At 41.7% G+C, this 12,800-nt stretch overlaps 2 protein-coding genes across 2 annotated transcripts in view; one reads left to right on the top strand and one right to left on the bottom strand.

Moving 5' to 3' along the window:
* Positions 1-12,800, top strand: part of jarid2b (jumonji, AT rich interactive domain 2b) — a 104,427-nt gene that overhangs the window by 59,093 nt on the left and 32,534 nt on the right. The window lies entirely within an intron of this gene.
* LOC127358389 (nuclear transport factor 2) overlaps positions 1-12,800 on the bottom strand; it is a 232,593-nt gene that overhangs the window by 188,994 nt on the left and 30,799 nt on the right. The window lies entirely within an intron of this gene.

The following is a 12,800-nucleotide window of genomic DNA, read 5'->3' as shown; positions in this document are numbered from 1 at the left end:
TTATAGCAAAGCGTAAACACTCTACTCTCTATCAACTTAGGAAGAAAGGCGCTGAAGGAATAACAAGGACACTCTCACACACTTTTATTCTCTCTTGCTCTGATGGCCTGTAGTGCTGTGTGTTGAGTGGAGTTCAGTTAGAGGCCAGCTTGCTCCGTGGTTTTCATTAGTCCACTCCACACACACACACAAAACACACAGCAGGACTGAATGAAGAAAGGCTCTCTATCTGATGCTAATGAAACACAAGCCTAGCCAGTACTTGGCATTGCCTCATGCCCTCTTTTTAAAAAGCGTATTTTGTGTGTGTGTATGTGTGTGCTTTATGTGTGAAGGATGACTCCAGTGCCCTGGCATGGCTGCCCCGCACTGTTCCTGAACAGGGCTAACTGAGACGATGCCAGAAGCTTTTACACCTGGCACTGGCCAAAACAGAAGGGAGGGGCGTTGGCGTAGCTGGTTCCAATTTTTGAGTGAAGAAAAAGTTTCACACTGTGGGCAGGGAGGGGGAGAGAGAGAGAGAGAGCGAGAGAGCAAGAGGATGAAGGGATAGCGGGGTAGACGGATAAAGGGGAAAGACTGGGAGGAGCAGCAGAGAGAGGGAGAGAGGAAGGGAGGCAGAGACAGAAGGACAGGTGCGAGTGATTTTTGGCAGGAAGCGGCACCCTTTAGAAGTCTTTGAGACCAACTCTGTGTTTGCCTTCCCATGCTCCTGAGATTGGTGGTGGAGACTGGCAGCACATCCCCTCAAACTTGCCAGCTCATTGTAGCCCTCTCCTACCAGCATGACCATATTCTCCAAATAGAGGTTCCCCTGCCAAAAGTGGGCCCTGCACACACACACACACACACACACACACACAAACTTATTCACAACCCAGCACGGTCTCATCTTCACTGCCATGGTTTACTGACCTAGTTATTTTCCTGCACCTCTGTTCTTCTCCCACATTTGATTTAGGCTGAAGACCGTCTGTGTATTTACCAGTCACTGAGGTGTCAAGACAAGTCCCAGAGCAGAGCTTTTAAATGGTCTCTTTACCTTGAAGTTTTTGTTATGTATAATTTTAAAAGTTGCAGGAAGTCTTAAGTTCAGTCTGAAAACGCGCTGCTGTTACAGAAGCCTTTCCTCCAATAAGCTCTCATCATTTTGGCATTTAGTCAGCATCCTGTAAAGTGATAAATGAAAAGAGTAAATCATTCACTGGTGTTTTTAATTTAGTATTACTGCTCTCACGGGTACAATGTAAGCATGACTCCAGTGTGGGTTTCTGTTTCATGATCAGCAGATCATGTGGCTTGATTGTGTATACTGGAGCATGTAGGTACGGAATGCTGATTTTTAATTTGTGTTAAACATTGGGTTTTTTAAGCCTCTAAATATAAAAAAAAAAACCTCAAGCACTTAATCTGATATGATTTAAGATTATTAGAATCTAGGATGAAATAATAACTAGAAAAATTAGAACCTGATGCGTTTTAAATCAGCTCGTCTGATTAATGCTTCCAAGAGGCTTTCATGGCGTTGCCCACGGCGACTTAGCTATTAGTTCAAATGTGTTTGAATTTAAAACAACTTATGAAGCCTTGCGAAAGTGTGGGCCAGAGTGTGTGTGGATCAGAAGTTGAGTGGCCCTTTTAAACAGACTTCTTAACTTAATTTCTGCGTTCTCTTTCTCTGTCCCTCTTTTCTTTCTCTTTATTTTCCTCTTTCTTTTCAGTGAACCCCACTTTTGGCTCTCTTTGAATCTGTTCTCTCTGTTGTCTCAGCCAAGACACACACTCACACACTCAGCTGCTGCTGCTTGTTTTGTTTCGACTTAATGAATGCCAAGTGTACACACACACACACACGCACAGACACACACACTTGTCCTGCGTAGCGAAACCAATGACTCTTGTCAGTAATGCGTAATCACCATTTCCATTTATGAAGGATTACATGCATGTGCGCGCAGGCCTGCACGCACACACTGCAAATGTGTGTGTTAATAGAGGACCATAATGTGCCTATTGATTTACTTAAGGTGGTATTGTGAGGGAACCTATATGCAGAGTAACACCTAGCTGTTGTATTCATAGACAGTGGAGGACTCACACTCACAAACAAATAAGCATACATGTAGCTTATAAGATAGCTGTACAGATAGTCCGCTGGACTTTCAGCCAGTCAATTATGTGTCTGTGTTTATTCTAGCACACTTTTAACTGTCTCTCTTTGTTTTTCCATCTCCCTTTTTCTCTGTCAGTCTGTCAGTGACACACCCCTGCATGTCAGCGTGTCAGCCTCCAAAATCTCTTCTAAACTCTCCTCTCATTGTCGCTGCAGTTTTATGAAAGCCTTCCGCTCCGCTGAAATGGCAGGCTGAAGGAGTATTAACCATCCACCCTGGTGCCTAATGTCTCTCGGCGCACAAACTCGCTCCCATAATCACTGTCAAATACAAGTGCTAGCGCTGTGATTGTTGCACAGATTAACCATGTTGCAACTGGTTTGCATGGTGGTTCTTATGGCGTAATGCAACAAGATCTAAATGGTTCATGGGATTTACTGCACACTGTTATTTATGGAGCAATTGGACCTGCCACCCTCAAGTCATACAAATCTTTTAATAGTTTGTGTCCTTTTTTCCCCTGCAAAGACATCTGTTGTAAGCCAAGCTGTTGACTCAGAATACTTTATCAGTATATTATAATAAGTGTTTCAGTAAAAGCCAGAAAGTGTTCCTTTTTTAAATGTAGTTAGATAAAGCCAAAGGCAAGCAACATTACACCTTGCTGTGCCATTAAAGCCAGAGCTCAGTTGGAGGTTGTCTGTGAAAAGAAAAATGTTTCAAAAGCGTTGCAAGAGGTGCTCCACTGCAGAGTGCAGTGACCCATTGGAAGGGTCAGTCTTGTCATCTCAACCTGGGAATCTTCTGTAAATTGGAAACGCACCAGTGAGAGATTGATCAGTTGGGAGTGGTGTGTGTGTGTGTGTGTGTGTGTGTGTGTGTGTGTGTGTGTGTGTGTGTGTGTGTGTGTGTGTGTGTGTGTGTGTGTGTGTGTGTGTGTGTGTGTGTGTGTGTGTGTGTGTGTGTGTGTGTGTGTGTGTGTGTGTGTGTGGCGCTCAGATACCTTGCTTGTGTGTACTTTCAGAAAGATTCTTTCAAATCTTTCTGCTTAGTTCTTCTAATAGCCGTACCACACAATACTAAGATATTTTTAAACTTAAAATCATGATAATAGCAGAAGAGGCTGCATTCCAAAATATTTGTTGTGCTCCACTGTACTCCGCTTGTTCCTGATCTTTTGTTTGAGCCACAACCTTCTGTGTCTCTAGCCGCAAGGCCTTGAGTCCACTCAAGGTCTCTGAAGGTCTACATACGGGACTCAGGCTTAATTAGACTGATTGCTAAGCACATACAGAACCATCTCTGATGTTTATTGACCTAACCTGGCTGTGGTCAGCCTCTCCCAGGGGTGATTTAAGGAGAATGCAAGGTCAGAGGTCATAGGGTTTGAGTTCAGCATGTGTTGTGAAGGGCGGGGGATGGGAAATAGTGGCAAATAGCCCTGAGCAGTGGACCTTGACTGCTAACAAAGCCTACATTTAAGTGCTGTGTTTTATCTTTTCTTTCTGAGTGAACAGGAAGCAGAGCAGTGCTGTCAAATGATTTTTTTCTGCCGTGTAATTTACTACAAATTCAGAACCTCTGGCTTCATCTGGGTGAGGCTGTATTGGTGTTTTGAAGTAATTTTAGCGGTTTATCTTAAGTGTATTGCCACTTTTGTACATTAGCACTTTTAAAGTGACAAAGGGGACAATGGCTGACTTCCATCTGACCTAATATAGCATTTATATATTCACAGAGATACAGCTAAGCTTGATCTATTGTCAAGATGTCTTTTCTCTCCACATCTGCCTATCAGGCCATCTATACTCTCATTGTTTCATTCAAAAAAAAAAGGGGGGGCAAGGGGGCAAAAAAAAAAAAAAAAAAGCCAAGGTTATATTTAAATATGCACACAGGCCCTGCTATATCTTTAATCTCAAATGAATTTAAGCGTTATTGTGACTGCTTGAAGCATATAGCTGTCACAGCTGAACTGGGACAAACACACTACCACACCTCTGAATAACACTCTTACATTTATCTTGATGTCAACGCAAAGCAGTCGAACGTTAAAACCACATGGTGACAACATATACAGAAATACTGTAGTATATGTACGTTGCTGTCACGGTTATTAAGGCCTGTTCCAGCGGACTACTGTATGCACATTTGTCCTCTCAGCAGCCTCGGCTCATTGACTAATGATGGTGTTTATTTGTGTGCAGTGTGCACATGCTCAGTGTATATGCAACTACGGTCTATACGGGGGCTGTTTGCATATGTGAAGGTCACAAGGTCACTTGGTCAGTTCACTGCAGTGCCGTCCTCCTCCTAAATGCATGGAGACAGAAAAGCAATAAACACATTGAGTAATGTTGAGTGTTCAGTTACAACTGTTTACACTGAACACACATCATCCATTTTAGGTTTTGTGTGGAGAAACTTTGTGTGGGAAAATATATCATTATGCACTTTTAACCCTAGTAGTTGCTCCCTACAGGCTGAGAAGTGAATGAAGGGGCAGCTGATTCATTTTTTTCATTGAATATACTTTTAATGTGTCAAAATAGGTATACAGGAAAGAGTTGATTGCCTGTTAAAGGACCAGTGTGTAAGATGTAGGGGCATCTAATGGTGAAGTTGCAACCATTTGAATACAACTCAGCTTTCCAAATGTGTAGGAGAAACTATCGTGGCCCTATCTAAAACCAGTGTTTGGTTTGTCTTTTCTAGGCTACTGCCGAAAAATGGTGGTTCAATATGCCATAGAAGAGGAGCCACTATCTTAGAAAAGGCTAATTTTAAAATACTGAAAACACAGCTATTCTTATTTTCAGGTTATACACTAATGAAAACCTGTGCATATTATACTCCATTTATGCCTGTAGAGCTTCCTAAATGTGACACACTGGACATTTTTAAATGCAATACAAGGGGGGGAAAAAAAGAGGTATCTGTGATAAAACAGTGTAGCAGTAGAGCTTTGTCTCTTTCACATGCTTTAATGCTCCTATGTGAATAGGATACACATGGTGTCAATTATAGTGTGATCATTGTGCATACACACAATTTATTTTTACTAATTTATCTGCTGATGGATTTGATATGAACAGACTGCCAGGCAACACACACAGAGATAAATATAGATAGATGAGTAGACAGACATTGATTAAACACATGCACATTTTGTGAAGTTTAATCCCTGCATATAAACATTCATACTTTTATGTACATAGACATCGACATTTATGTGGATCTGATCAGGAAAAAATGGACTAAAGCGCACACACACACACACACACACACACACACACACACACACACACACACACACACACACACACACACACACACAGAGACTCTCACAGAGCCAGCTGCAGTGAGGTAGTCTTTTATCAGGACCATGTGGGCCATCTGGAGCCAATTAATACAGCCCCTAAGGTACAGACTCTGGATCAGCGCTCTTCTCCTCACACAATAACCTTTACCATGGGAGGGAACATAAAGTCTGACTCAAGCCCAGCCTCATGCCAGCGTCTATCAAACCTTTTATACACACAGCGGACCAGCTCAAGACTTGGCTTGATTCAGATGTGCCATATATCTGCAAAAGACTGAGAAATCGTAACCAGACTTTGAATGTGTGACATATGTGATATGGATCCATTTACTGAATGCCTGAAACAGCTTACTGAATCCTTCAATTGTATAAATATATGATTGTCCAAACATATGTGCATTGCTCATGTTGTATCTTTTAGCAATTTTAAATATAGAGAATAATGTTGCTGTAATGCTTTTTTTACATTTTTGGCCTGGTATACTTTTTGCTTTCTTTCTCTCTTGCTATCTTTCTTGCTTTCAGACATTCTTATTCTCATTCTGTTTTGAGTGGTATGTGTGGAGTTTAGGAATGGATGCAATTAAGATAAACAATTACTTTCCAATTAATACTGCATTTTCAGCATTGCTGGCAGCTGCTTGCATCCAAAGAACTTCACAGTATTAAGAGTGCTTTAAAAGTCAGAGGCTGACACATTTGCACAAATCAACACAGGGACTACTAGCTCATGTTCCACTCGACAGCCTTATCCAAATATCGGTTTACAGTGGTACAGCAAAGGTCTGAAACCAAACCACACAGCGACTGCCACACATAACAGCCAAGGCTCCCCTGTGGAGGACCCAGGCATCGTCTACAAGGCACGCAGTGTGCAGTATGTGACCTCAGGACCACAGACACGTATGTCATTAAATGCTGTCTCACATTAGGTCCAGGTCATTGATTGTCATTCCATTCACTAATTAATTAAATGATTTAGTTCTGATGCTATATTTGATGACAAAGGTGGAAGTTGCTTTAAAAGCACATATAATCAGAGAATGAGCATTACTTTAAAATGAAACCTGAGTATCAGGCTTCATGTCTAACTTTAGAACCAGAAATTGTGTCTGGTGTTGGTTACTTGTTCCAAGCTAGATTTCACCCATTAACGCAATTGCCAAAGACAAAATAACAAATGTTTTCTCAAGCTTGAACAATTAAAGCAGAGTCATCCATAAAACGCTATTAAGTTCAAGTCTCAACTGTGTTTGTATCTCTTTGTTTGTCCCCTCTGCTGTTCTAAATTATATATCACTTGTACTTGTACATATTGGACCCGATTCATCAATATTTCATATACGCAAAGGATTGAAAGATGCTGATATGCTGAGCCAACAGCTTGTTCAATAAATCAAACATGCATGGGAGACCAGTTTTTCAACAATCAGTTCTGCCTAATTGGCATTTAAAGCATTTTTCCTTTGCATCTATTATAAGTGTTTTATGCACAAATTAGTTGATATGCAGTTTAATAAATCAGCTGTTGTCAGCTCAGTGCACACAAACACACATGTGCTTAGTCATCTAGTTCCTTGCACTCTGCACCCTGCCGACGTGCTTTGGCTGACAGCGAACTGGTATAAGGATCCAGTTTGGGTTGGAGGTTTCTGTTTGTGATACTGTTCTCCTACACTGTGGGTTATTGAGTTATTGACTGAGTGTGATGGAGGAATTCAGTTTTTGCTGGCTTCCCTCCACTGGGAGAAGGTCGGGTGAGGGTCTGGTCCACATCCCTGGAGCTGGTAGGGAGTGTAGGCTTTCTCAGTGACACTCCAGAAGGGTGGATGCTTGCCAGCGCTCTCGAAAGCATAAGTCGGGATGACCACATTGAGAAGTCTTGCCATCGCTGCAGTTCCCATGGAAACGGCCATTACTGGAAAGGTGTTGATAAGATGGAGACTGAAGAAGAGAGCTAGAAGTCTTTGATTGACAGGGTCTGTGTGCATGTGTGGGATCTATGTCAACTGTCCACATCCATGCTCTGGCTTTGGATGAGTAAAACACATTAAACTAACTGTAGCTCATCTCTCTCTGTCCCAGTCCCTGTGTTCTTTCATTGCCACCTCCTTCCCATTTTTCATCTTACTTCATTTTATGTGTTAGAGGGAAGTCACAAATGGCTCTTTATCCTCTCCCTTTCTTCTTCCTCCATTTCGTCTCCGTTTCCAGGATTGCTGGCTGACAGGATCGTCAAAATCACTCTGTCTCTCTCAGAGATAATCAATGCTCTAGCAGCTACAGTGGCATGTGTAATATTAGACATTAGAGCAGCCCTTTGAAGAGTAGATGGCTGGGGGGTAGCAGGAAGGGATGGAAAGAGGAAGGGATGGATGAAAGGTGGATTAGAAAGGGATGAATGGGGACATCCTGCTGTAATCTTTGTTTTTTCTCCCTCTATTGGATCTCTGTTTTCTCTTTCCCCCCCCCCCATACATCTCTCCAGCTCTCCCCTCACTCTTCAATCAGGGCAATCAGTCTGATTTTAACTTACGTAAGCTTTACCTACTATGTCACTGTACCTATAGTTCATCACGCATGGGAACATAGGGTACTCTGGCACACACACACACACACTGATACACACACACACTGACACACACACACACACACACACACACACACACACACACAGAGGCAGCCCTCCTCTGGGAAGACAGAGGGCTAAATCAAAGGCTCATGTTACCACTCAACTCTTAGCACAGTGGCAGCACCTACAAAAACAGTCATGTCATTGCAAATTGTTCCCATGCTGATTTCTCAATGTTTACCTGGTCTTTGGGACTCTGAAGTGTGCGTGTGTGCGTGTCTGTGCGTGTCTGTGTGTCAGCTATACTCAAGCCTTTCTCATGCATGCTTTATTGTCTCGTCGTCTGTTGCAACTAAAGAGTTGTAGCTCAGCATTTCCATACTGGCAAAACTTAAGAGACAATGCCTAATTTTAGAGGAATCTGGATGAATTTGTTAAAGTGTTGCTATAATTGTTTTTCAGGCTCATAATTTCCTGACACCCCTGATCGTGATATTGCAGTCAATCTGTTTTGCCACCCGAGCATTATTTTCAAAGAAGAGAGCAGTCTGTCATCTTTAAAATAATCGGTTACTGAAGTTGTAGTTTTCATCCCTTCCCCTGCCCGTGGATCCACCGCCAAGCCCCGCATTATCACATCATCACTGAAGCAGATCTGGTTTTATTACCTTTTTATTAGTCCTGCCTTTTCTTTTAGCATGCCAATGAAGAAAGAAGATGACAACTGATAATGCATAGAGAAATGTACATAAAGAGAGCTTTAGTCCAATTACTAGAGATTACCAGTGACGGCAAAAGTATTTTCAGTGATTGTTAGACTTTGGGAAAGCCCCCCCAGTATATCTCCCATCTTAGTTAATAGGTAACAGATAACAGAGGATTGTCCCAGGAAAACCTGAGGCTTGTGTTAAAAAGTCTCTGGTTGACTGTCTAGACAGGATGTAGTAAGCACATCGCTTTATTAGCTCATCTGTCTCTGTCCCCATTCTTTTGCACAGTTGTATGTGCTTTACTTCTGTTGTCGTACGGCCTGCTTTTCTTTTTTGTGTGTGTGTCAGTTATCCCTCTATCTCCTTTTACGTGCGATCCTATTAATCTAAGACTGGAGCAATGAAACTATCCAGGGTTTAGCTAACCAAAGAGGCTTTTATGGAGAGTTTAGTGTCTCCTGTGCTTACTATTTAGAAAGTGTTCTTAGCACAACTTAGTCCACGCTGTTCCCTGGAATTTGGGTGGCCGCGTATTTGAACTGCACATCGGCATAGCAACAGCTACACAGAAACAGTTATTCACACGTGGCCATGGTATTGTCTATGTAAAGCATTGCTGTCAATCAAGACATTTTATTAATATGAAATAACTATTAATATGAGTGTGTAGTAAGGAGAAATAGAGAGTGGTGTGGGGTTTTGTGTGCGTGTACAAACAGTTGTCCCTTCAAGGTCCATTAAAGTCTACAAGCACACATATATTCATACAGTACATGCACACTCGACACTGCAAGCTTTTCTGTCTTCAATCAAATTTTGAATAGAAGAGAGGGGTGGTTAAAAGAATCAAAAGAAAGAGGGTGAAAGAAAGAAGAAGGATGTGAATAAGGCGGGTATTAGAAAGGAAAGACCATGGATGAACAGCAAAGAATGCACTTGAACATGAAAGAGAGGCTGGCCCGACAGTGAAAGAGTGAGTGAAAGGGAAAATGCTTTTAGAAGGATCTCTGTAAACACATTTTTTAAGTTTCACACAGTTCAGTACATGCAGCCAACACTTCTTGGCTCTGCTGTGTTTGGACAGGTGCTTTGGGTAACAGATATTACAGCAAACAAACTGGGAAGTTTGCTAATCTTTAGTATATTAAAGGTTTGTACTAAAAAAAAGAACTGTTCTGTTTAAAATGTCATAAAAATCACAATAATTTAAAAGAAACGTTTTTTTTAAATGTAATTCAGATGCACTGACATTTTAAATTCCTTTTTGAGTGTTTACTTATATGCCTGTCTATAGAAGTGCACAGGATGCACTGTGTTGAAATGATTAAATGGGTGTAGTAGCATGTTTGTGGTTGAAGTTGCCACAGAAACGATGATTACACTATGCATATACTGCTTTCCTTCTCTCTTTATTTCCTTCCTCTCTCCTCCTATCTTTTCACACACTGTATCTTACCCAGTCTTATAGTAATGCAAACCTCTCTGCTTCCAGCTTCACTCTTGACTTCACTCTCCCACTGGCCCCTTTTGCCCCTCTCTCCATCACTTCTAGCTTTGGCCTCATCTCTTTCCGTACTTCTCTCTGTCAGTATGCCCTGCATGCTCCTTCCCTAGAGGTCACAACCTACGTTTTTATATTATGCGTGAAGGCTGAGAAGGTAAATGTTTCATGGATGTAGACTTGACGTTGGGCAGGCACGGGTATAAGTACGTATCTGTGTTTTTTGCGTGTGTGTGTGTGTGTGCGCATTTTCTTTGCATCTGTGGAGTCCCTCCAGTCAAGCAGCAACAAAAGGCCAGCCTAGCGTACACAATGTGGATGTGTGAAACAAAGGGGATTTTGCTTTTACCTCTCACACTTTACTCATCCTTTGCCCTTGTCTCTCTAGCTGTTTATCACACTCTTCTTCTGTAACTGGTTTTTATTTTTCATTGATCCATTTTCTGGTCAGTTTTTGATCATTTCCTGATATTTTTCCTTTTCCATATGCTCATCTATCTTTGTCATGTGCATTCTTATTCTATTTGCCTTCCTCTCTTATTAAGTTACTACCATATACTAATATGTCCTTCATCTAAACTGGTTCACAACCTCAGCAAAACTCTTTATTGGTTTATTCTTTGGTCTAGTCGTTGGTTGTATCTCGCTTCTCTCATGCATGTGCATCCTTCTTGCCCTCAATCTTTTTTCTCCCCCTTAGTATGCAAGTAAATCACAGCCTTGTGTGAAGTGACACCTGTCCCCATTGTGTTGTTTTGTCTTTTGAATAGCCATGTTCTTTGTTCTGTAATACAAGGGGAAAACTGTACCTTCTGTACGCACCTAGCTTGTATGTGAATGTTGAACTGTAATACCTTTGTATTCAGTAAAATGAGTGATTAAACTTTTCACTGCCGCATTTGTTTGGAGACTAAATGCATTAAATGTAGAAATTATGGACATTTTTAAATCAAAGCCAATTAGATTTGTGCAAATGCTGTTCACTTTTGTGAACTATAAAATGCCTATCACAGTCATAGGCTTTTGTTTACCCGGTTTTTTGATTGTCAACAAACTGGGCATGTGCAAACAGTTGTTTGCTCAGTTTTCTCACACCTTGCGTCCAAAATGCCGCGCTTTGGTAATGTGCGTGCAATCATCTCTCAATTTCTCACATATTGAGCTTACACCCGTGTCACGGCAGGGAATTGACACGTTTTGACCCTGCGCTGTTCCCTGATTGAAGTGTAATCGGAACTCTGCACCTTTTTCAGTGCGCCAAATGCATTGTGGGTGTTCTCCAGACATGATCCTATCTTCCTTTACTTCAATCCGGTCCGCGGCAAATTGACAAATAATACCAGGATATCACATTGCTTCTATCACTACTCCTCAACATTTGTAGCGTAGCTCACACACACACACACACACATACACACACACACACACACACACACACACACACACACACACACACACACACACACACACACACACACACAGCGCTAATCGATTGAGGCCACTTGCTGGTTCATGTGGCCCCTGAGATTTTTATTGTTTGTGTGCGTGTGGATGCATGTACATGTTAAGTGTGTGTGTGTGTGTGTGTGTGTGTGTGTGTGTGTGTGTGTGTGTGTGTGTGGTGGCAGTGTGACAAGTAAGTCCATCGCTTTCTCTCAGACATCCACTTCTTTAATATTCTCCTCCTTCCCTCGCCTCCACTGACACACACTGTGAAATAAAGAGAGAAAAGAGACAAACTGAGAGAAAAATGAGAGCGACATCTCAAAGGTTTGTGCGCCACATAGGGAAAGTAAGCACAACGTAGAGGGGGGAGAGAAAAAGGGGAAAATAAAATGGTGGAAACTGAGAAAGAGACAGAAATAAAAGAGAGAATGATGAAAGAAAGATGCAGAGATGAAGAAACGTATGTTGTTCTCTGGCAGTGTGCGGTTGTCTTTGCAGACGGTTGCCGTGTATTTGGTTATTATCAGCTGCCACTGCTGGTTCTGCCTTATAGACGGCTTAATTATCTTCTACTCAGTGCTCAACAGGAATAAAATAGGAACTACTACGTGTACGTGTGTCTGTGTCTGTGTGTCTGTGGCTACTCACACATAGTTTTTTGTTGTAATTTAAACAAATTTACATGCAAATATGCCCAAACACTCACTGAATGGCCATGTCAGCCAGTGAGTGCGTGTGGGTGCCTGCACATCCAATTGATCATAATGGGCTCTCACCCATTCACTCAACAAATGTGCATAGGCGCACACACTCACACACACGCACACAAAGGTAATCAATTCTTCACCTTAGGGTAATTGTTTCAGCAATCCACTCTACAGTGAGATGATAGCCATAGGGCCACAGTAATACCACAGTGTATATGTGTGTTTGTATGTAAAGGAACAAAATTGTGATTTTAATCAGCTGCAGACTAGTTTGTCTTTTGCTGAAATGTATAGGGATGAAAGACATCAGCACCAAATACTTCATACAACATATAGTGTGTGCGTGTGCGTGTGTGTGTGGTATTTCCTAATGTATAATTGTATTTTAAATCAATGTGATTTATCTTACTTCTAAGTCTTGTAGTGCT

The sequence above is a fragment of the Dicentrarchus labrax genome, unplaced genomic scaffold (genome assembly GCF_905237075.1).
Source record: "Dicentrarchus labrax unplaced genomic scaffold, dlabrax2021, whole genome shotgun sequence".
NCBI lineage: Eukaryota > Metazoa > Chordata > Actinopteri > Moronidae > Dicentrarchus > Dicentrarchus labrax.
The sequence above is the reverse complement of the archived record's forward strand: the minus strand, read 5'-3'. Positions and strand labels throughout refer to the sequence as shown.